Here is a 23056-nt window from a genome sequence, read left to right as displayed (position 1 = left end):
TGCTGGTAGCTGTTGTCCAGAACGTGGCTGGGTGCCTCTGACTGCCCCTGGTCTCAGCCTTCAGAGACTGAAAGCGTGAGAAGCTCTGGAGTGCACTTGCCCCGGTTTGGACCAATGCATCTTGAATTGAGGCCCGGGGGTAGAACAGTGCAACCAAACCATGCAAGTTCTGTAGCTTTCTTAATCTCTGAATCCTGCTCTCCCCTTCCTCACTCAGCTCTGCATACAGCATCCCCTTTTCCCCCACAGCCCACCACATATCTCCACATACTAAGAGCAGTTTGCACTGTCCCCTGGAGGGAGCTGAGGCCCACGGATGCCACTGTCTGATAAAATAACTGCTTTGTCTAAGTTTTCATATTTTATTCCTTCTCCTTTCTTCTTACTACGCTGTTTTTGTAGAATAGTAATGAAATAGTCCATTAACAGTGACCCAGCTCCTGTATCCAACGTGTGCACGTATCTGACACCATTCGCTATGGGTAAGTTTCAGAACATTCACCATGCTAATGACCTGCATTCACGTGCTGATAGTTTGCATATGAATGGCCACACTGGATCAGACCAATGGTCCATCTAGCCCAGTGTCCTGTCTTCTGCCCGGGGCTGGTGCCAGATGCTTCCGAGGTAACGAACAGAACAGGGCAATTTACTGAGTGATCCATCCCCCGTTGTCCAGTCCCAGCTTCTGGCAGTCAGAGGCTTAGGGACGCCCAGAGCATGGGGCTGCAGCCCGTCCAACTTGGCTAATAGCACGGATGGATATATCCTCCATGAACTTACCTTATTCTTTTTTTGGACCCACTTGTAATTTTGGCCTTCACACCAGGCCCTGGCAACAAGTTTCATAGGTTGACTGTGCGTTGTGTGACGAAGTGCTTCCTTATGTTTGTTTTAAACCTGCTGCCCATTAATGTCATGGTTTCCAACAGTCTGTTCACTTTTTGGACTGCTGCTGCGCATTGAGCAGATGTTTTCAGAGAACTGTCCCCAATGACTCCAAGGTCCGTTTCTGGAGTGGTAACCACTAATTTAGACCCCATCATTTTGTAGGTAGAGTTGGTATTATGTTTTCCAGTGTGCATTACTTTGGATTTATCAACACTGGATTTCACCTGCCATTTTCTGGTACTTGTGAGAGCCCTTTGTAACTCTTTGTAGTCAGCTTTGGACTTAACTCTCTTGAGTCATTTCACATTTTTTGTTTGACTGTTTCTCTTCAGTCCCTAGCTGCACTTTATCAACTTCTCTCCTCTCCTCTGGGATATAGAGCATCCCCTTTAACAAACCCTCCCCTTACAAGTGTGTCTGTCTGAACTGTGTGCTCTTCTGCACCTGTCGGCTTTCCTCCAGTCCTTAGTTTAGAAACTCCTCCACAATTTTATATGCCAGCAATCTGGTTTCATTTTGGTTTAGGTGGAGCCCATCCTTCCTGTATAGACTCCTCCTTTCCCAAAATGTTTCCCAGGTCCTAATAAGCCTAAATCCCTCCTCCCTACACCGCTGTCTCATCCATGCACTGAGACCCTGCAGCTCTGCCTGTCTAACTGGCCCTGTGCATGGACGTGGAAGCATCTTGGAGAATGCTACCATGGAGGTTCTGACCTTTAATCTCTTACCTAGCAGCCTATATTTGGCCCCCAGGACCTCTCTCCTACCTTTCCCCATGTCACTGGTACCTCCATGTACCACGACCACTGGTTCCTCCCCAGAATTGCACATAAGTTTATCTAAATGTCTCAAAGTCTGCAACTTTTCACACCAGGCAGGCAGTTCACCAGGCGGGATCCCTGGTCATCTCAGACCCAGCTATATATACTTCTAATACTTGAATCCCCCATTACTGTTATCTGACTCTTCATGGTAACTGGGGTTCTCTCCCGCATGGGGGTATCCTCAGTGCTAGAGGATACCATGGTGTCATCAGGAAGGAGGGTCCCAACTATGGGCTTGTTTCTCTCCCCTCCAGGTTGATGCTCTCCTTCCCTGAGACTTTCATCCTCCTCAGCACCACAGAGGCTGCCAGACTGGGGATGAGACCGCTCTGTTGCTTCCTGGAAAGTCTCCTCTGTGTACCTTTCTTTCACCCTCAGCTCCTCTAGTTTGGCCACTCCAGTCTCAAGAGCCCGTACTCAGTCTCTGTGGGCCATGAGTTGCTTCCACCGAATGTACACATATACCACCTAGCCACAAGGCAGGTAATCATCCATGTTGCGTTCAGTGCAATAAACTGCATAGCCCCAAGTGTGTAGCTGGACTTCTGCCTGCATTCTCTTTCCTCTCGCAGGGGTTTTTGTTTGGTTGGACGTTTTGGCGGGTTTTGTTGTTGATTTTTGGCAGGGGAGAGCGTTTATTGGCCCAAGTTTAGAGAATGTTTGTTGGGTGTATCTGGCTCTCACACTCCCTTGCAAAACTCCCATTGGTTGGTCCTGTTCACGAGCTCCTCTGCTCGTTTAGGAGCTGGCTTTTTAAACCTCTCTTCTCCCTGGGTTAGACCCACCCTCTTTGCAAGAGACCCTAAAGGGATCAGTCATCTTCGAAATGCTCCATGTGTGAACTCTACTCAACAATAAATTGGTGGGTGGGGCATGAGAGAATGGAAGTTTGAGAAAAATCTATTCAGCTATTTGTGGCTTCAGAACGGATAAGAAAATGGAACTTCTCAGCTAAACGGCTTCTCGCCATGTTGTTTGGGGCAAGACTGCAGCAGAGGTGCTGCCGCGGGAAGTGAGACCTGCAGTCTTGGCCTTTGCTTAGTTTGAAAAATGAGGTTTGATTTACCAAAGAGACAGCTCTTTGACAGCTGTGCACTGAGCACGTGCAGCAGATTATGTGGTTCAGTTTAGAGCTGCGTTCTTAAAGCGACCTGCACGCTGCATGCATATGTAGCTAGTTACATGTTTGCACACTTCAAAACTTGCCAACTTTAAAGGCTCATAACTTTAAGGTCTCAATAAAATCTACAGAGCTAGCCAAGCTCGAAGGAAACAGGCTCGGTCGTTTCACAGCCAAGGCAGAGCTGAGGAATAGCAGTTCATCAGTTCAATGCTGCGAATGTTTAAGCTCAGCAAGGGGCCATTTGAACTCCTATGGACTTTACTGCACACAAAAAACTACATTAAAAGAACATTAGTAAGGTTACAAAGTCAAATAATCAAACGTTAGGAAATGCCACAGATAAGGTAGCCTTAATTCGGCCTCCTTATGCATGTGCCTTAAATACAGTCTTTAATTACATGATGACATTTTTTTTTCACAGACCCCTGTCTCAGTCAGTTTACAGGCTGGATGGTGCTCACTTCATGAGCAACTATTCAATGTTTTGTTTTATAGGCTCTGTATTCAGCTTGTAGCTTCCGGCCTTATTTACTGTGCCCAGTTCAAACCCTGCTCTGAAGTCAGGATTATTAATTTTCTCATGGGTTTTTCTATGGGGCTCATCACCGTAATAGCTGAGTGCCTTTCAAATATTTATCTTCACAACACCCTGGTGAGGCGAGGGGGTGGTGTTATCCCCATAGGACAGGTGGTAAACTGAGGCAGAGAAAGATTAGGGTCAAAAATATCGACTCATTTTGGATGCCCAATTTAAGATGAGGAGAACTTAGCATTCTGTAGTGTTTTGTATGTTCACTATTGACTTCAATGAGCGCTCAGCACTTCTGAAAATCAGACCCCTTGGTCTCAAGTCAGGCACTCAGAAAATGAAGGACACAAAATTAGGGACCACCTGTGTAAAGTTTGGTTGTTAGTGACTTGCCCAGCATCACATAGGAGCACTTTGACAGAGGCAGGGATAGAATCCAGTTCTTTGTGGCAACATTCAACTGCCTTAATCGTGAGACTGTCTTTTCTCGACCTGCACTCCCCAGCCTCATTCTCTATGCACTTTCCAACTTCTGCGGCAAACAAACCAGAGGTCCTGTGACAGCCTCCTTTACTGCAAACACTGCAGTGGATCTAATTTACCTAGATTTCAGTAAGGCATTTGATACCGTGCCACATGGGGAATTATTAGTTAAATTGGATAAGATGGGCATCAATAGGAAAATTGAAAGGTGGATAAGGAATTGGTTAAAGGGGAGACTACAACGGGTCCTACTGAAAGGTGAACTGTCAGGCTGGAGGGAGGTTACCAGTGGAGTTCCTCAAGGATCGGTTTTGGGACCAATCTTATTTAATCTTTTTATTACTGACCTTGGCACAAAAAGTGGGAGTGTGCTAATAAAGTTTGCGGATGATACAAAGAGTATCTGGGAGGTATTGCCAATTTAGAGAAGGACAGGGATATCATACAGGAGGATCCGGATGACCTTGTAAACTGGAGTAATAGTAATAGGATGAAATTTAATAGTGAGAAGTGTAAGGTCATGCATTTAGGGATTAATAACAAGAATTTTAGTTATAAGCTAGGGACGCATCAATTAGAAATAACGGAGGAGGAGAAGGACCTTGGAGTATTGGTTGATCATAGGATGACTATGAGCCGCCAATGTGATATGGCCGTGAAAAAAGCTAATGCATCAGGAGAGGTATTTCTAGTAGGGATAAGGAGGTTTTAGTACCGTTATACAAGGCATTGGTGAGACCTCACCTGGAATACTGTGTGCAGTTCTGGTCTCCCATGTTTAAGAAGGATGAATTCAAACTGGAACAGGTACAGAGAAGGGCTACTAGGATGATCCAAGGAATGGAAAACCTGTCTTATGAAAGGAGACTCAAGGAGCTTGGCTTGTTTAGCCTAACCAAAAGAAGGTTGAGGGGAGATATGATTGCTCTCTATAAATATATCAGAGGGATAAATACCGGAGAGGGAGAGGAATTATTTAAGCTAAGTACCAATGTGGACACAAGAACAAATGGATATAAACTGGCCACCAGGAAATTTAGACTAGAAATTAGACGAAGGTTTCTTACCATCAGAGGAGTGAAGTTTTGGAATAGCCTTCCAAGGGAAGCAGTGGGGGCAAAAGATCTATCTGGCTTTAAGATTAAACTCGATAAGTTTATGGAGAAGGTGGTATGATGGGATAACATGGTTTTGTTAATTAACTATTCATGATATATAGGCCCAATGGCCTGTGATGGGATGTTAGATGGGGTGGGATCTGAGTTACCCAGGAAAGAATTTTCTGTAGTATCTGGCTGATGAATCTTGCCCATATGCTCAGGGTTTAGCTGATCGCCAAATTTGGGGTCGGGAAGGAATTTCCTCCAGGGCAGATTGGAAGAGGCCCTGGAGGTTTTTCGCCTTCCTCTGTAGCATGGGGCACGGGTCACTTGCTGGAGGATTCTCTGCTCCTTGAAGTCTTTAAACTACGATTTGAGGACTTCAGTAGCTCAGACATAGGTGAGAGATTTATCGCAGGAGTGGGTGGGTGAGATTCTGTGGCCTGCGTTGTGCAGGAGGTCAGACTAGATGATCATAATGGTCCCTTCTGACCTAAATATCTATGAATCTATGAATCTATGATTCATCCCCAGAGCAGGTCCAGCCTGTGCACTGAAGGAGTCCGGGGGGGGTCCTGTGGGAAAACAGTATGTGTTCATATAGTTAAAGACCTTATCATAATGCATGTGCACAAGAGGTTCCACAGGCAAAAAAGGCAAACTGGAAAAACAGAATGTCCAGCATGTGGCATTATATTGACACCCAGCTGGGTCACTGGCAGGGTTGAAACCTTGAGATCCACCGCACAGACCTCAGCCAGATGTGCTAATGAAGTAACTAACAGCAGTAGTAAGTAGTGTGGACTGGCACTAGAGGCCATGGGACACTTTGCTGGTGGTTTTCACTGACATTTGGTGAAAGCAGAGGTGTGGTGAGAATCAGGAATCTCGCATTCCATCCTCTGGAGGGGAGTGTACTCTAATGGTTGCAGACTCTCCTGCTCATTCCTCCCACGCTTGACCCCTCCAATCTGTCCCTGTCCCAGTCCTGCTCTTCCCCACCCCTGGTTTCTCCTCCCAGTCCCAGTCTCCATGTCTCATCCCAGTACCAGCCTCCTTGCTCAGCCAGTCCCAGTCTCCATGTCTCGTCCCAGTCTCCATGTCTCATCCCAGTTCCAGCCTCCTTGCTCAGCCAGTCCCAGTCTCCATGTCTCATCCCAGTTCCAGCCTCCTTGCTCAGCCAGTCTCCATCTCACCCACTATCCTCAACTCCCAGGTTCGGTTTCCTTTTTCTCCCTGCCTGCTCCAGGCTCATGCATGCTCACTGCAGATGGATTCTTGGGGAATTTAGCGGCTAAAATCTAAGAAGTCTCTTCTGACCATATGCAAACTGAAATTTTTCAAAGTCCTATATCTTGGCCACATTTGAGCAGCTTTTCACAGGCACATGATTCCTGACCCAAATAACTCAAGTCCCTGCTCCAAAGCATAGGGCTACTAGACCTTTTTAGAGAAAAGGTCACCAGAATTTTGTTATCATGGGCAAAATAATGTCCCCCCACCCCCTTTGACGTGTTCTTAGAAATGTCAGGAATGCTTTGGCTGAAATTTTCCATAGAAATTCAGCTGGAGGTAAACAACTGGCATGGAAAAGTTCTGCTTGAACAGTTAACTTTTGACAAAGTTATAAACAACGCAAAACAGTCTTACACTGGGAAGTGCTGGACAGCCTTAGCAATTGGCAGACTCACCAGCCATGCGGTTAGTAGGAGTATCTGCAGAGATGGAAATGTCAGCACAGCATGCAGGACTGACAGGGACCTATCACACTTTAGTTGACTAGTGCCTGTTAAGTCTACAGATGTGTAAGTCTCTAGGTTTGGGCACTGGTAGCTGCAGTTGGCCTTTCCTTAGCATCATAGAAAAATAGAAGATCAGGGTTGGAAGGGACCTCAGGAGGTCATCTAGTTCACCCCCCTGCTCAAAGCAGGACCAACACCCACTAAATCATCCCAGCCAGGTGCCTGTTAAAACAAGACAAATCTCAGTTTCAATAACTTCTTCCCTTTAAAAAAACACCTAGGAAATTAAATGCAAAGATGCATGGTAAGGCAACTAGGGCCGTAATGTGTAGCATTCAAAAGTTGAGAAATGCAAAAATTAAGCTTCTCTGCAGAGCTCTAACTCTGCCCCCTTGTGCATATTCATTAAAATACAGAGTTTAATTATGTGCTCTCAAATTATCTGAGAGCAACATTTATATTTAAGGTTACAGGGAGGAAAGTGCATTAGATTGATTTCTATGGTAAATCCTGTTTTATCAATAAAGAAGGCATAAAGGCAAAGAGTTGAAGGTTGCACATTCAACTTTAACTTTCAGTGTGCAACCTTACATCACTTTGCATTGTATCTAGGTATATGGCTATCTAGCAGTCACAGTCATCAAGCTGTGCACATTCGTGGGGATTAGAACTTGGCAAATAACAGATTGTTGGGTTCATTGGCAATTTCAAAAGATAAGAAAATAATTTAGGGCCAGACAAATCAAAAAGTTGAAAGAATTTGTGTTTGGAATTGAACAAAACATTTAGTTTTGCGAAAATTGAAATGTTTCATGCAGATTTTCATTTTAATTTTGACTACTTTAAAATGTTTTTGAGTTTTTTAAATACATTTTAAAAAATATTGAAACACATCGTTGTTTCAAACAAAGGAATTAGAAAATTCCATTTGGAAAATGTTGAAACAAAATACCCTCCCCCCGCCCCAATTCCATAAAAATCTGAAGAAACAATTTGGCAAAATTGACAGAAATTCATTAAATGTTTTGGCTTCACTGAATCTGCGTTTTTCCACCCCCAAACAAACAAACAAGTGGTGCTGATATCTGTAACTCTCTGACAGCTAGAAGTATTTATTCCTCAGAAAATACCCGTTTCTGGTTGTGCTTGACCAGTGTAAACCAGGAGTAACGTGACTGAAATGCACAGATACCCAGTGTAATGCACCTGAGACCAGTCTAGTCCCCCACTATAAGTGCGCTTAGAATCAGGCCCCAAATAATCCTTGTACGTTGTTTCACAGGCTAAGGAAATGCTGTAACGTACACCCAGGGCTGCCCGGAGATGTAACAAGTGCTCTGTAGTTAATTATGAACACACCAGCTTATTTGAGCAACAAGGCAGGGTCTGCAATCATGAGTCATCATCGCTTGCCTTGTGTGCCGAATGAGCTCAGCCACCCAAAAAGTGCAGTGCATTCCCTAGCAGGATTTCTTGGGCTCAGAAAATGATTTGGAGGATTTCAAAGAGTCTGTGCTGTCGTCGTTCAGCACAACCATTGGACAAAAATGAGAGGAAACAGCTTCAGAGGTTTTAAAACACAGCCAGTGTCCGACAAGCTGTAGGACCATATTTGCTTTTCTGTTCCCAGTTTGCTGCCTGCCTGCCTGAAGCGTGCTCACCATTGCAGTGTCTCTGTAGTGAGGGTGTGTCACCGCCGTGCAGAGAGCTCACCCAAGCACCGTGCACCATTCGGGTACGTCTGCACAGCAAGCAGGAGCCTGCAGCAATGACTCTCACAGCCCGTACCCACAGACCCGGGCTTGCGCTGCAGTGCTAAAAATAGCTGCGTAGCCAAAGCCGAGGGAGGGGAGTGGGCTTCGGCGCGCGAGCTCCAGCCCGAGCATTTGCACCGCTGCTTTTCGCGCTGTAGCACCGGCCTGACAAACACTTAACATGCTGCTGCAGCGCAGCTGTCGTGCTCCAGTGAGCCGCTCCCTGTGCCGAGGAGAGGGGTTCTGCCGCTGGCCTAGGTACCCCAGCGCCCGAGAGACTTCTCCCAGCAGCGAGCACTGTCTGCAGCGGGGCGTATCGCGGTGTAATTGCATCGCTAGGGGGTGGATGTGCCACTCCGCTGAGCAATGTAGTTACACCGACCTAATTTCCTCGTGTAGACCAGGCCTGAGCCTCACTGCCACGGGATACTGCTTGCTGTGTAGATCCACCCCTTAAGTCTTAGGGAATGTCTACACTGCAGACTGTCGACAAAACTTTTGTCTTTCACGGGTACTCTAAAAAGCCCCCCCTCCCCCCGCAAAAGACAAAAGTTTTGCCGATGCAAGTGGCAGTGTGAACGCGGCTTCGTTGGCAGGAGCGCTCTCCTGCCGACACAGCGAACGCCGCTTACGGGGCTGGAAGCATTTTGTTTGCAAAAGTGCCGACAAAGAGCGTTTACACATCCTGACTTTTAGCGACAAGGCTGTGTCGGGTCGACAAGCCCTCACTGAAACCCATTGTTATGAGCTGGGTGAAGCCTTGTCATGGGTTGGGTTAAATTTCCATTGCGATTGAGAGGTGTGAACTCACCCTTCAGTTACCATAACTATAAGCATAAGGTGTGTATGTGAACCCACCCAAGAGCTTTTGGCTGCCTATTGTTTTGGGTAGGGGGATGGGAAGAAAGAACGCACAGAAAGTGAGAACAGGCAAGGCCAGAGAGAGAGCGGCAGAGGCAAAAGGCAAGAAAGCCCGGCAGTAGCCTGTAAGCACAGTGTGACTCTGGGACAAGCCAGAGAGCTTTCAGGGCTGTTGGCTAAAGAGGCTGGGTGCTGCAAGGTAAGAAACTGCTCCTTTTCTTATTAGCCCTGGCTGTGTTCAGAGACCCAGAACTTTGTACAGTCTTTGTAAATAAACAAAACCGCATCAAAGAAATACCTGACTTCTGCTCTCAGCTGGAGCATCACCAGGGCCCTGAAATTTGATTAGCTGCTCCAGTCAGAAAGGCGCATCACCACCATCATCAATGGACAGCAGTCATTAGTCACTGTTCTGCTCAGAGCTCTGGAGGACTTTGCCCTACCCTGTGTGTTCCTGCAGCTTCTCACACCCACAGCTCAAGCAGGGCTTCCTTCCTCAGGGGCCCCTCTACAATCCTGCTTCGGTTTCAAAACGCTCTCGTTTCTTCTGGGCCATAATAATATGATGGGAATTTAAAATCATTTATCCCATGCAGATGTCTTGCTGTCTATGCTTCCAGTAGTCTATCTTGGATGAGCTCTGTTGAGACCAAGTTAGTGCAGGGTATTAGAAGTAAGCTGGGGGTTGCTGCCTATGGAAGATAAGGGCATATAGATTCTTCACTGCTTACTTGCCCATGAGTGGAAGTTCATTGTTGGTGGAGTCATAAACTGTGCCTTGTATGAATACCCAAGTGTAGTTGCTAATAACTGTCGAGCTTCCCTGATTGTAATTTGGCTGTTTCCCCCCCGTTACATGGAAGAGTATTGCATTTCATTCCACTCAGGACTTGCACAGTCCATGAAATAAATGATCTAATAGCCATGTGTAGCAGTAGCTCTGTGCCTGGCTCATGAACTTTCCCAGGTAAACCAAGAAGTCCTTAAATGCACTTCAAAAAAGAATCAGGTGCAATGTTCTACAACTACCATCTCAAGTACCAAAGCTGCACACGGGGTCAGACTGGAAGGGAAAAGGGATTGCCCACAACCGAAGCTCCTGCCACCAAGCAGTCACCAAGTGAGACACCACTCAGAGCTGACTGTGCAAATTTCCATACTCTGGCTGTCTCACTTCTTTCCTCCTGCACTTCGATTATCAGTGAACCAGTTAACAGTGTTCACATTTAAATGGTCCCGATTAGATGTCAGAGTTAACTCTTCATTGAGGTGGATAGGAATGGTTCCCAGCACTGGTGTTAGACTGTAGGAAGCTTTATATTCGGTTTGCATTTGAAGGTTTCCTTGCATACATAAGGGCTAAGATCTGAAATGAGAGCTTAGATTCTGGAGCACAAGAGAGCAGCCACCAGGAAGGAGTACTGGCTCCTCACTGGGCCAGTTTGGTTCCTGGAGCTCCTGCATTCGGAACAGTTCCACCAAAAACCCATATAAAGGGGAGTATTAAATGTCAGACTATTTCAAGAAAGAACGTGCCCATCCCATCACGGTGTCCTTGCTTTCCATTGGCATCCCAGCCCTGCCTCCTCCTGCCCAGGTGACCGTTTGCTTCAACAGCCTGAAATCCCATCCCATGGCCGGCGTTACTCATGTACTGGTGCCTCGCTGCTGTTCATCGCCACGCTGACCACGTCACTGAGCGACAGCACGGCTGTCCTCCTTCCACGGAGGGGAACAGAGAGAGGCATGGATTTCAATGGGTGTCAATTCCTTGGAGAAGCTGGTCCTAAGTGACTTGCCCGAGGCCACACACGGGAGAGTTGAGCTCTGAACCCAGGGCTGCTGAGTCCTGATTCAGGGCCTCACTCACCATCCTATCCTTACCTCACAGCTGGCCGAAGATGCGTTCCAGTGCCAAGGAGCCCCCTTTCCCCAGGGAGCAGCATCTGCTCCACCAGGATTTGCTGCTTCTCTGTGTTGTGTGTTGCTACGAGGGTAGGATAAAATGCTTTCCCCCCAGGTTGGTAAACCAGGCACACCTGGGAACGAGTTAATGCAGAGTCCTGTGCAGATGTCCTGGCAGAGTGGAGGCAGGTAGTGATACTGTGTATTGTTTTGATATCTGGCCTAAATTAAGCCTGAGGCAAACACTGTGGCCCATCTGTTGGATGTCATTACTCTCAGCCAACTTTACTTCCCAATAAATATGCATTTTATGTTTGAACTATTAAACGGTGGACTTAATCTCTAGAGAACAGAGAGGCTGCTGTGACCTCTGTAAGCTGTGACACCCTACCCCAAGAAGGGAACCTTCGCCCTGACAACCTACCCCGAGACAAGAACCTCACCTCTTCCACTGCAGTCTGACAACCGCCCCTGAAAGGGGAAACCCCACTACAGCGTGGGGCTCTCCCCCCAGAGACGAACTCAGTGCATTCCATTTGGTGTGAAGGGGATGCAGGAAGCTCTCTGGCGTTGAAGCCAGATAACCTCTCTCTAGTATTGATGCAACTTCAGGTGTTCAGTTTCTTCTGTATCCACCCAGCCAACAGACAGTGACATTCCTTGAACAATGCATAGGCCAGAGTGAATCACTCTGTAATGTGCTGGCACATGCCCTGCATATCTGAAGAAAGGGAGAGGTTTGGACAAAAGTCTAAGGATAGTTGCCTAATGTTTCACTTAGTGCATACCAAGGAACCAAAGTTAACTAACATACTTCTGTAGCTTCTCTGTCTGGTGACACATTGATCAAAACACCCAGATACGTGTATGCAGGACCCCAGCCCCTTGCCTTACCACTCCATGAACAGTGATAATGTCCCACTTATCCACAGGCTGCCAACAGTCAGCTGAGCAATCTGCTTACCCAGCCTCATCTGAAACAAAACAGGGTCCACTGACACTAATGAAATTGGCCTTTGTTCCTTCTATACCGAGAAGAGAATTTAGCCTCCTGATTCACTCTGAGGAAGGAAACCTGTCACTACGGGGAATAATCTTGCTAGGATTGCAGATTTCTTGCTGCAGTACAGAAAACCCCAAACTTTTGCAGAAACTTCCATTTTCACGGCATCTAAGCTGTTTCCCTGTGCTCTGGCTCTCATGCCTCGGCAGGTGTCAGAGACTTGTTGTTTGACACATTGGGATGTATTGAATTGGCTTTGTTGAAATAGAGACTAGAATTTCCAACCTGCTGCAGAGCAGTGCCTTTCAGTGCTTTCTCTTTCTTTCATTTTGTGTAACTCAGAACAGAAATTACTAGTTGCTGTTGCACACACTGCCACCTTCTGTAACGGAGACTGAAATTTACAAATTGCTCCAAAACGTTGCCTCCCATGCTAGCTATTCTATGAACAAGTGATGTAGTCTCCAGGATTTATAGTAATTTTTACCCAGCAAGTAATGGGACCATTTGGATTCCTTACTTTTGACATCTGAATGTGTTAATACATAGAGCTGGTTTATTTGGGTACCGATGCACAAGTGCTTGCTGAGAAATGGGAATCAAGCCCAACAAATTCAGGAAATAATTAACAAAAAAGGGAGCCATTAAGGACCAGGAAGATTTGGGAAGCATTTCTCCTTTGATCAGCTTTTAAAGAACTTAAATTTGAGATACAGGTGTCCTGTGTTATAGAATAAGAAAAAAGGAGATGGAAAAGTCCTGTTGAGCTATATCAAGGTGAGGCTGTTGCAGGATTTGACCCCTGCAGGTTGTATCCTAGCTTTGAATCCTGTGTTGTTTTATACGAACAATGGAGCTTCTACCATTTGCTTCTTCCATTTCCCTCTGTTGGTTGGAAATGTAAATTCCCAGCTTTAGCCCACTCCACTTATTGGAATAACTCCTCCGATAAATGCAGAAGAATGTGAGGCTTTGTCTATGTGAGAAAGTGGTAGCAGTTTAATCAAGTTAATGTAAAACCACACATTATGTTAAACAAGTGCGAAAAGCTGTGTGGATACTCTTATTTCAGTTTGAACCATGCTTTTGGTTTAGCTTACGTCAATGAGGGATCATTTCAGCTAAACTGAAAAGAGCCACTCCTAAATGGAAATAAGTATGCACACGAGGATTTGCATCTGTTTAACAATAATTAAGTTAAACAAGTACAAGTTCTGTGGGCAGCCAAGCTCTGAGTGAAGTTACCTTTTCCACTGCGCCTCCGGTCTTCGGTCCTAGTCTCTGTTCATGTTGGGCCTGCAGAGCCCCTCCATGTGCTACCCCAGGTCCCTATTGTCTCAATGTTCAGTATATTGAGCGGAGTCACCCTATCTGAACGTGGAGAGTCCCCTTTGGAGGAATAGCTCTGAAGCGATCCTTTTAAGAAGATTTTTGCAGATCTCTCATTTTGCTGTAAGCTCCCTTTCCCAGGTGTCTGAGCTGGATGAAACGATGTCTGCAGGAGGGCTCCCTCTTCATGCCTGTATGTGGATGTGTGTCGTCAGGATACTACACAGGGTAAAGGCTTTGGTTTAAAATTAATATTTACCAGGGACAAACCAGTAAAAAAGCAGAGCAAACCCATATTTACCATTATGGGTTAACAGTGTGAAAAACAAAGCCATGAGTTTTCATCCTGCTGGTCTTCACAGCTGGGCCCATTTTCAGATACACTCAGTACCCATCAGAACTCAGACCTCTGAACTACAGCCACACAGAGCCCCTGCTCGTGCTAGGCCATGACCAGCGCCCTCCTTGCTTCTAGTGCTCACAGTCTGTTACAATGTGTGGGTGCTGGTGTGTTTGTCACTTTAAAATCATGCTCCATAGGGGCAAAAAATGAAGTAAAAGCATCATATGTAGAAAAGGGCTGCAAGGGAAAACTGGGGTATTAGGGTGGGGTCCAGAGTCTTGGTTTGATTCATAGAATCGTAGACGTGTAGGACTGGAAGAGACCTCAATAGGTCACCTGCATTCAGTATATAGAGATAATGACAAAACAGGATGTTTGGAACTGGATTTCCCCAAAGATCAGGGGATTTGGATCTAGGATGATGGTTAAGGCCCATTGCTAGTTATAAGCACAGCTAAAATGTAGAGCTAAATGTAAAGGTTTTAGGAGATGTAAGTGTCTTCGAGCTTAGTCAGACTACAGGACAGCCTCTTCTGTGCAGGCTCCACCACTGGATTAAAAATAAAATTTCTCTCTCTTCCCTGCTATCACACAGGTGTCCCCGGCTTTTTGTTTCCTTCCCCATGGAAAGGACCGAAAGGTTCAATAAGGAGACAGCCAAAATGAGAGAATGTAGTTGAGACTGATGGGCGAGCCAATTCGCCGTTCCAACACGCAGAGCGTCCAGTGTTTCTAGGTGTGCCCAGCCCACTGTTAGGTAAGCTGCTAAAACAGTGCTTATGAATAGCCTTAACGCTGCAATCCCCACAGAACCCTATTAAACAAAGTATCTCTCTACAGTCGGTGGTTGCATACAGGTAAGAGGACACAGGAAACCTCTGACTGAGAAAGTCGGTGCTAGAGAGTCCCCTGTGTGTTTTCCTCAGACCCTTATTCTCAGCAGGGCTTTAGGACATATGCTGGATTTTTTTTCACTGTCTGCTTTTCTAATTATAACTGCCAGTCTGACCTGGGGTTTGGTGGGAGCCGAGGGGCAGAGTTCCAGGAGCTTTTGTGTTGAAAGGCAGGAACTGGACTTTGAAAAGGGATCATTAAAGAGAGGCTACATTGTGCTATCCAGCACTAACGTACCTATGGCCCACCACCAACCCCCTCCCCTCAGTCCTGTTCTTTTCTACCCTCTTAGAAATATTAAGTTTCTCTCCTGCCCATTAGTTCCATATTCTTCTTTGCCATCTTCCCAAGCTCACAGCTTGCACCAAGCCAGAGACAAGAGGGAGTCAGTTCGGAACGGAGGAACCTTTCTCTTTTTGATGCATCCACTGAGCTGCATTCAGGCCAAGAAGCTCTTTCCCATGTACTGCATCACACCCTGGCTCCAGGGAGGGCAGTCCAAGGAGCTGTAGAAGATGCATGGGGTTTGCTTTCCAATAACCTGCTACTGCAAGCAGGAACCCCCCAGACTCAGCACCCAACTGTGACTGAGTTCTCTTGGCTTGCTCTTCATCGTCTGTATGCCCCGCAAAGAGATGTTCCACACTGAGATTAGCTCTAAGAGAAGGTATAGGAGCAATGAAAACCTGCCAGGCAACTGGGAGGGCCGCACGTTGGACTGGGCCGGAGGGGTCTGTCCATCTGGAAAACCAAAAGTAAAAAGGATTAAGGCACAAAGTCTTGTTTTCTAATAAGTCCTTAGCCAACTCAGGTTAATAAAATCAGAACTAGAGATGGTGGCAAATGACCCCGCACTCTGTAGTGACAGGCTTATTCGTTAACCATTACCAAATATTTCCCCGAGTCCATAATTTTCACTTTCTTCAAGGCTGTTCTTCCTTGGATCACACCTTCTTTCACCCACTGTCTCTCTCATGCCAGTTTCCTGACACCACTGACCTGTTGGGTACAGGACTGCGGATAATCATGGTTTTCAGGTGAACTAAATACGGGCTTTTGGAGGCGTCATACTTTATTGTTCACTACAGCTACTGGGTTGAATGCTTTTATACACCTCACCATTATTCCAGCAGGTCTTTGTAATGAAACTGTACGAATAAAGTGACCATCCTGAGACCTCCACACGCACATCGTGTATTCCCAGACATCCCAGCCCTGCCCAGCAGCACGACCTCTCCTCGGTCACAAAAGCCATGGCTGTGAAGCAGCGAGGGTCACTACCTACAATGCACTCGACACAGACCCACAAAAGCAAGAGAATGAAAAGTGAAGCCGCCTAACAGTAGATACTCACTACTCCTTCCCCACAGGCACACACCTTACCATTTCCACAACTACCGTTCACCACAGGCCATGCACCTTAACTCTGCCCTCTTTCACTGTTCTGTGCATGCCCCGTGACCAGGTCACACTGCTCCCAGCAGCGGAGGGAGCCTGGCGCAGCTAGTTTGCTGGGAGGAGTAGTTTGGGAAGTGGAGTGATGGCTGGCGGGAATCCCGAGGGTTGAGAGAGAGAAAATGGATCATTATGTACACGCCATTGGAACCATCTGTCAAGACACTAGTGCATCTGGGTGTCTAAATGGTGGTAATTCCTACTCACAGTGACTGGGCTTGAGAAGGAATTTCCCCACAGCGCTCTTGGTGTTTTCTTGCCCTCTGGGGCAACCAGCAGCAAGCAGCTGGGCGTACCCTATATGATAGTGTCCCTGAGAATGCAGGGGGCCTGGGGCACTAGGAGCCTTTCCTGCCCCTTTCCTAGTTACATTACTGACATCTGGTTGGAGCAGTGTGTGTTCCCCTGCAGCTGAGGGGCCTTCTCTGGGGCCGGAAAGCCAGCGTGCTAATAGGTACTCCTCGTTGTTCGCGCTAACAAAGTTTACATTGCTAAATAGCAAGCTTCAATGCACCCAGACTGCTTTCCCCCTTAGCTGAGAGTGATTTGAGCAAGTCTGAACTCTTCAAAAAAGCCAAAACAACCCACACCTTGTTACAAGCAAATAGGAAATGAGTAATGATGACTATTCAGCAATGAAGTGACTGCACAGGGCTCCGGGACCTGAGGCTTTGATGAAGGGTTAGCTACTCAGGCTGTTTTTCCTGAGCGTTATCAGCTTGGAAGGGGTTTCTAGGCCGGGGATGATGTAGCACAAACTGTGGGTTCCTGTTGCAAGAAGCCTTTCCAAGAATCACTGGGTGGATCCAGTGAGAGGGGCCTCAGGTTTCCTTGCAAGATGAAAGCAGCTGAGGTTCCCATGTGGTAATCAGGCTGCCTTTCTATGCCAGTCTCCTTGTGCACTCAGCATCTGCCATGCTCTTTGGCCTCTCTCTTAAACTGACAGGCCACGCTACCTTCCAGGAGGGTCTGGCCGAGGCAGTGGAGGGCTTCCTCAGCACCAGCTTCTCCGGTGGCTGTTTGAAATGGACCTGGGGGGGGGAATGGAACCAGCCAGGAGTGACAATGAGCGCTGCTTGGAACCTGGCAAAAGGCTTTGCATGTCTACACATTGTTCACAGAGGGATGTTTGTCACAATGTAATCGCACATGCAGATGGCTACCGATGGGGAAATATTTCTGTGAGCGTCTCCATCTCCTACAGTGAGTGACTGGTGCATATCCTGGCAGTAGCAAGGCCCCACTGCCCGACTGGGGAAGCTGGGGACAGCTGGTGCTGTGTACACTGAAAATCATGGGAGTCCTGTGCTCCAGGGGGGCGCCGTGTGCTGGTGGCTGAGTGATTAGCAGATGAAGCACGCTGGTAACCTGTGCCTGGAGGACGAAAACAGAGCTGGGCTTGCTCCCTGGAACCCAGCGTGCCTGGACTGAAAGCAGCAGCTGGCAATGCCAGGGAAGGAGGCTCTGTCTGCAAGCAACAGAAGAGAGAAGGTGAAAGTACCATGGGGCAGTTCCTGAGCAGTGAAGCGTGGGTCAGCACACAGGTGTCCTCTCAGCAACTGCATTGCCCCAGAGCTGAACTGCAGACAGCAGCAAAAGGAGCCATCGCTTCAGGTGAAATGACAAGACAAAGGTAGCGAGAGGGAGTCGGCAGCGATGTGAGCAGACTGCAGCATGGAACAGCCTCGTGCACAGGGCCGAGCAGCTTGGCAGGTTTGAAATGTGTCATCGAAGTGCCCTGTACAATACTATGCCCAAGATGGGAGAGACTTGTGTAAGCGGGGGAATAGTCCCGCTCTTGTGGGGAACTTTCCTGGCTTCTTCACTACCCCGGTGAAGTGGGCTAGCGAAAGGATCTGAGTCCTCGCTCCCACTTCCTTTACCCAGTGGCCTCCCTGCCCTTGAGGACTCCCCTTCCACTCTCCTGTCTGGCAGAGTCCTCGTAACCCCAACAAGGCTGGGCCCAGGATTCCTGGGGGGCTCGACCCCCAACCCTGCTGTGGTCACCTAGGACAAGGGCTAGGGTGTCCCCACTCCGGGGGGCTCTCTCTGCAGTGGGCACTTCTCTGACCCACTGACCATTATATACAATTTGAAGCAAATACAAGTTATTTAATCAACAATTAATTTTAAAAAGAATAAGGAAACATGGGAAAGGTTGAAGGAAACACATCACCCCGCTCTGTGGCAGGGAACATCACAAACAGCGTCTCTGGAATGTCCGGGCAGGTCACAGTCTGCTCCTTGTAAGTCCCAGGCCCCTTCTCAGGCCCAGGCTGTGCTGCAGGGATGCTGTGGGTCGGACACTCGCTCTGGTGGTGGCCACACGCTCTCAGGCTGTAAGTGGCAGGGCCCTTCTGCCCTGTGTCGCCCCCGCCCTGTCGGGGTTACCAATCCCCCTCCGAGTCTGGCCTGCAGAGCCTCTTGGCTGAGGTGTCTCCCTGTGTTGGGCCCACTGGCCAGGGTCCCCCTCGCTCTCCCCAGCTGCTCAGGATACCCGGCTCTGAACTGCTCCAGCCCCAGCTCCAGCTCCACTCGGTCTCAGCACGGCTGCTGCTCTGCCTCCAGCTCCCTGGGCTGCTTCTCTGGCCCCTCTGGCTCTGGTTGCTTCAGCTGTGCTCCCAGGACAGGTCTGCTCTGCAGGCTACTTCTGTGACTCTGCTCCCAGCACTGACCTGCTTCGTGGGCTGCTTTTCTGGCCCCTCTGGCTCTGGTTTCTGCAGCTCTCCTCCCAGGGCAAGTCTGCTCTCTCTGGGCTGTGCCTCTGGCTTTGGGGCTGCAGCTCTGCTCCCAGGACAGGGTCTGCTCTCTCTGGGCTGCTTTTCTGGTCCCTCTGGATCTGGCCCAGCTCTGCTCCGCAGCTCAGCTCAGGCCCCTGCTTTCTCCTTAGCTCGGCCCCACTCTGTCTGACCCAGGCAATTCCAGCTCACATGAGGACGAGGATGGGACCTCCCTGGCCTCCTGACTCCCTGATTAGCCTGTTCATCCTGTCATTCAGGCTGACCTGGAGCATTGGCCTCTCCCCATCGAGCCTCCCCATCCTGATTCCCCATCGACCCTTCCCCCTTTTAGTACTGTGAGCTAGCAACTAAAACACCCCACTGAATGTTAGTAAGGGGGCAACAGTCCCCTTACACTTGAATCTCGGCTTGAGGGTGCCCCCTTCCCCAGGAGTGAGACCTAGCAGGTTGGGCTTGTTTGGGCCAGGGGTGATGTGGATTATCTGCCCCTTCAGTGCCAACTCCTGCATGTGGTGAGCCATGCTGGCCTTTGGAGGGTCTGATGCATGCTGCAGCAGCTTGTGTTGTCCTTCCTAGCTCTCTGCTTCCCACCTCTGCTCTGACACCTGACCTGAAACATTGCACCAGAACTCCAGGCCATCAGTAACAAAGAGACATTCATGGCAAGCCACCACAAACCGTCCTGGTGAATCCTAAGGTCTGCAAACTGAGACAAAAACAAATGGCTAGCAACTGCAGATAGGCCGTAGGCAATAGATGGTTCTGGCCTTTCTAGGACCTATCGCAGATCTCATTTTTGTATAGTAACATAATGCGCTATTCAGGTCTGCTGTCTATCAGGTGCACACAGCCTCACCTGCCAACAGTTTGCTTAGTTCACAGTCTCCCCCTGGAAGTTACTGGCTCTCACAGCCACTGATTGTCTTGACTTGTTGAGAGGCTTCGTTGAGAGCAAGCTGGTTGTTGCATTCCGCATGCCGCCTGGTCTCATTATTTCATTATTCCTGCATCAGCTTTTTGAGCATCTCTCTCTTTATTTTCCTCCAATGTCGTAAAGGTAAGGAGGTCAAGCGCTAATGCAGTATTTCTTCCCTTTCATAAAACGTACCTAGCAGATGAGGAGTGTCAACACGGATTTGTTTTTCAAGTGTTTCCACAGGATTATTTTCTTGTTAAAAGTGACAAGGAGGTGCGGAGCTGTCGGCCTTTAGCCAGAGATGTCATCTCATCTTTGCGCAGGTGAATGGGCACATGATGACAGAGTACTTTTTGTGGGAAAGCTGAAAAGTGGGTCTTGCTTTTGTTGTTTGTTTCAAAAATAGTTCCCCGTCCAATCTATTCCCAGAATTAGGTAATGCAGGGTCAGAGATGGGGAAGACCATTCGGCCACAGCCAGTGCAGGATTGCTCCTTGATGTGTATTTTCCAGGATGCTGTCAATCCAGGTTGGAATGTCTCAAGCAGAGTTTAGTTGTCTATAATCTTCTCAGATTTCACTGCATCTTCCAGCAGCAAAGTCTGAAGGTGCATTCAGCAAAAGCACAGTGTTTTGAGAACATCTGGGGAGGCAGTTCTAGATTCCTGGCTCCTTTCTGCCTTTGTGGGTCTGGCCTCCCTATGTGCTTGTACAAAATCTCTCATCCAGACAAGGCACAGCTGGTGCATATAGAGAGAGGGAAAGAGACGCTGAAGAATCTCCTTGGATTCTCACCACATGGAAATGAAAGTATCCCTTCTTACCAGACGGTATTGCTTTGCCCTGTAACCCTGTCCAAGAGGGCCCTGGTCTCTGCTGCCAAGTGGCACAATACTGAATAAAGTGACCATTGCATGTACAGTCTGGGGCTGTTTCCATTATCTGTAATGATCCGGCAAAGACTGACCCACCAATGAAGGTGGAATTTAATTGCAGACACTCTGGCTTACCCAGGAGGATTCGACGTTGCTGCTGGTCAGATCGCTGCGAGGCTCATGCAGGCGGCCGTGCAGTCCTGTCCTGCAACCTTGCTCTCCAATCCGAGGGGCCAGCTCAGCGTGCCGTGGCACTTGATGCAGCGCAGTGCAAGTGCAGAGTCTGGCACTCGTAGTGCGATGAGTTTGTTTCCTATGAGCTGCGCACCCAGCTGGACACCACACAGAGTCTGTGCCTGGGTGCCAGGAAAGCTAAGCCCCTGGCACAGCCCTCTGTAAGCCTCCATCCTCTGTCCCGATAGCTCCCTTGTTCACAAGAGAGCAGTGTAAGAAAACAGGAATAGGGCCTGGGCAGAGAATGGATGTGTCTGAGGAGACATGGGTTTAGGAGTGACCCTCAGCAGGCTGGTGCTCCCTTCCAACCCAGCCCTCGGGTGGATGACAGGGCTCTGACGGGGCCCCAGCCTTTGTGAGCGCCGTCTGTGAGGGCAGACACATCTGTGATGCTGCAGCAAGGAGCCATTGGCCGGATGGAATAGGCAGGAGAAGACGACGACGACTCGGGCTTCAGTTCAGTATGGAAGAGGGAAAAAGCTGGGGAGAACCCTGTCAAGTATTGGTCCCAGTGGAGAGCACAAATCCAGCTCTTGCTGTTCCCGCTGGCGCTGCCTGCCTCGCACCTTCGGGCCCCGGAAGGCTGAATTCCCTGTGGAGAGAGTCAGTTGAGTGTCTCCAGCAGAGGGGAAGGTGTGCGCCGAGCCTGTGCTGCCTTTCCTTCAGAGCTCCCTATATGAACTGCCCGGTCGTGGTTCTGCTCACAGCCTGGCTCCAGAGGGGCCAGGAGACATTGAACATGGAACTCTCCGCTCCTTCAGACCTGATGTTTTTCTTCTGGCAGCTAAGGAGACTAACAAATGACTGGCCTCTTGACGTAATCATTAAAGGCTCTGCCTCGCTGTTAAAATCTTCTCCTCTCCTGCCTCTGCCCGGGCCTTGAGTGACCCTCTGAGAAAGGGAATGTCCTTGATTAATGATGTCATCAGCCGCGTCATTTGTGGGATGGAGCTGAGTGAGCCTGTCTCACGTTCTATAGAATCTCTTCACAGCAGCTTCTCCGGGTGACTCAGAAATGTGAACTTTGGTGCCCCAGAGGGAATGAGCAGAACAGGGAATCAGCAAGTCATCCATCCCCTGTCGCCCTTTCCCAGCTTCTGGCAAACAGGCTCGGGACACCATCCCTGCCCATCCTGGCTAATAGCGATTGCATGAACTTATCTAGTTCTTTTTTGAACCCTGCTCTAGTCTTGGCCTTCACAACATCCTCTGGCAAGGGGTTCCACAGGTTGAGTACGCATTGTGTGAAGAAATACTTCCTTTTGTTTGTTTTAAACCTGCTGCCTATTAGTTTCATTTGGTGACCTCTAGTTCTTGTGTAATGAAAAGGGGTAAATTACTTTCTCCATACCAGTCATGATTTTATAGACCTCTATTGTATCCCCCCTTAGTCATCTCTTTTCCAAGCTGAAAAATCCCAATCTGATTAATCTCTCCTATACGGAAGCTGTTCCATACCCCTAATAATTTTTATTGCCATTTTCTGAACCTTTTCCAATTCCAACATATCTTTTTTGAGATGGGGCGACCACATCTGCACGCAGTATTTAAGATGAGGGTGTACGGTGGATTGATATGGAGGCAATATGATATTTTCTGTCTTATTATCGATCCCTTTCTTAATGATGCCCAACATTCTGTTCGCTTTTTTGACTGCCGCTGCACATTGAGTGGATGTTTTCAGAGAACTATCCACAATGACTCCAAGATCCCTCTCTTGAGTGGTAACAGCTAATTTAGGCCCCACCATTTTATATGTATAGCTGGGTTATGTTTTCCAAAGTGCATTACTTTGCATTTATCAACATTGAATTTCATCTGCCATTTTGTTGCCCAGTCACCCAGTTTTGAGAGATCCTTTTGTAGCTCTTCGCAGTCTGCCTGGGACTTAACTATCTTGAGTAGTTTTGTATCATCTGCAAATTTTGCCACCTCACTGTTTACCCCTTTTTCCAGATCATTTATGAATATGCTGAATAGGACGCGTCCCACTACAGACCCTTGGGGGACACCACTATTTACCTCTCTCCATTCTGAAAACTGACCAGTAAGTAA

At 48.0% G+C, this 23056-nt stretch overlaps 1 protein-coding gene and 1 long non-coding RNA gene across 2 annotated transcripts in view; both read left to right on the top strand.

The window, feature by feature from the left end:
- Positions 1–23056, top strand: part of MN1 (MN1 proto-oncogene, transcriptional regulator) — a 190170-nt gene that overhangs the window by 135772 nt on the left and 31342 nt on the right. The window lies entirely within an intron of this gene.
- LOC122463035 lies at positions 925–22862 on the top strand. The gene is made up of 3 exons (XR_006285994.1): positions 925–1077; positions 15615–15617; positions 22785–22862. It is a non-coding gene; the product is annotated as an uncharacterized LOC122463035 (long non-coding RNA).

Source organism: Chelonia mydas, chromosome 15 (assembly GCF_015237465.2).
Source record: "Chelonia mydas isolate rCheMyd1 chromosome 15, rCheMyd1.pri.v2, whole genome shotgun sequence".
In the NCBI taxonomy this organism is placed as follows: Eukaryota; Metazoa; Chordata; order Testudines; family Cheloniidae; genus Chelonia; species Chelonia mydas.
This window is presented reverse-complemented; position numbering and strand designations above follow the sequence as displayed.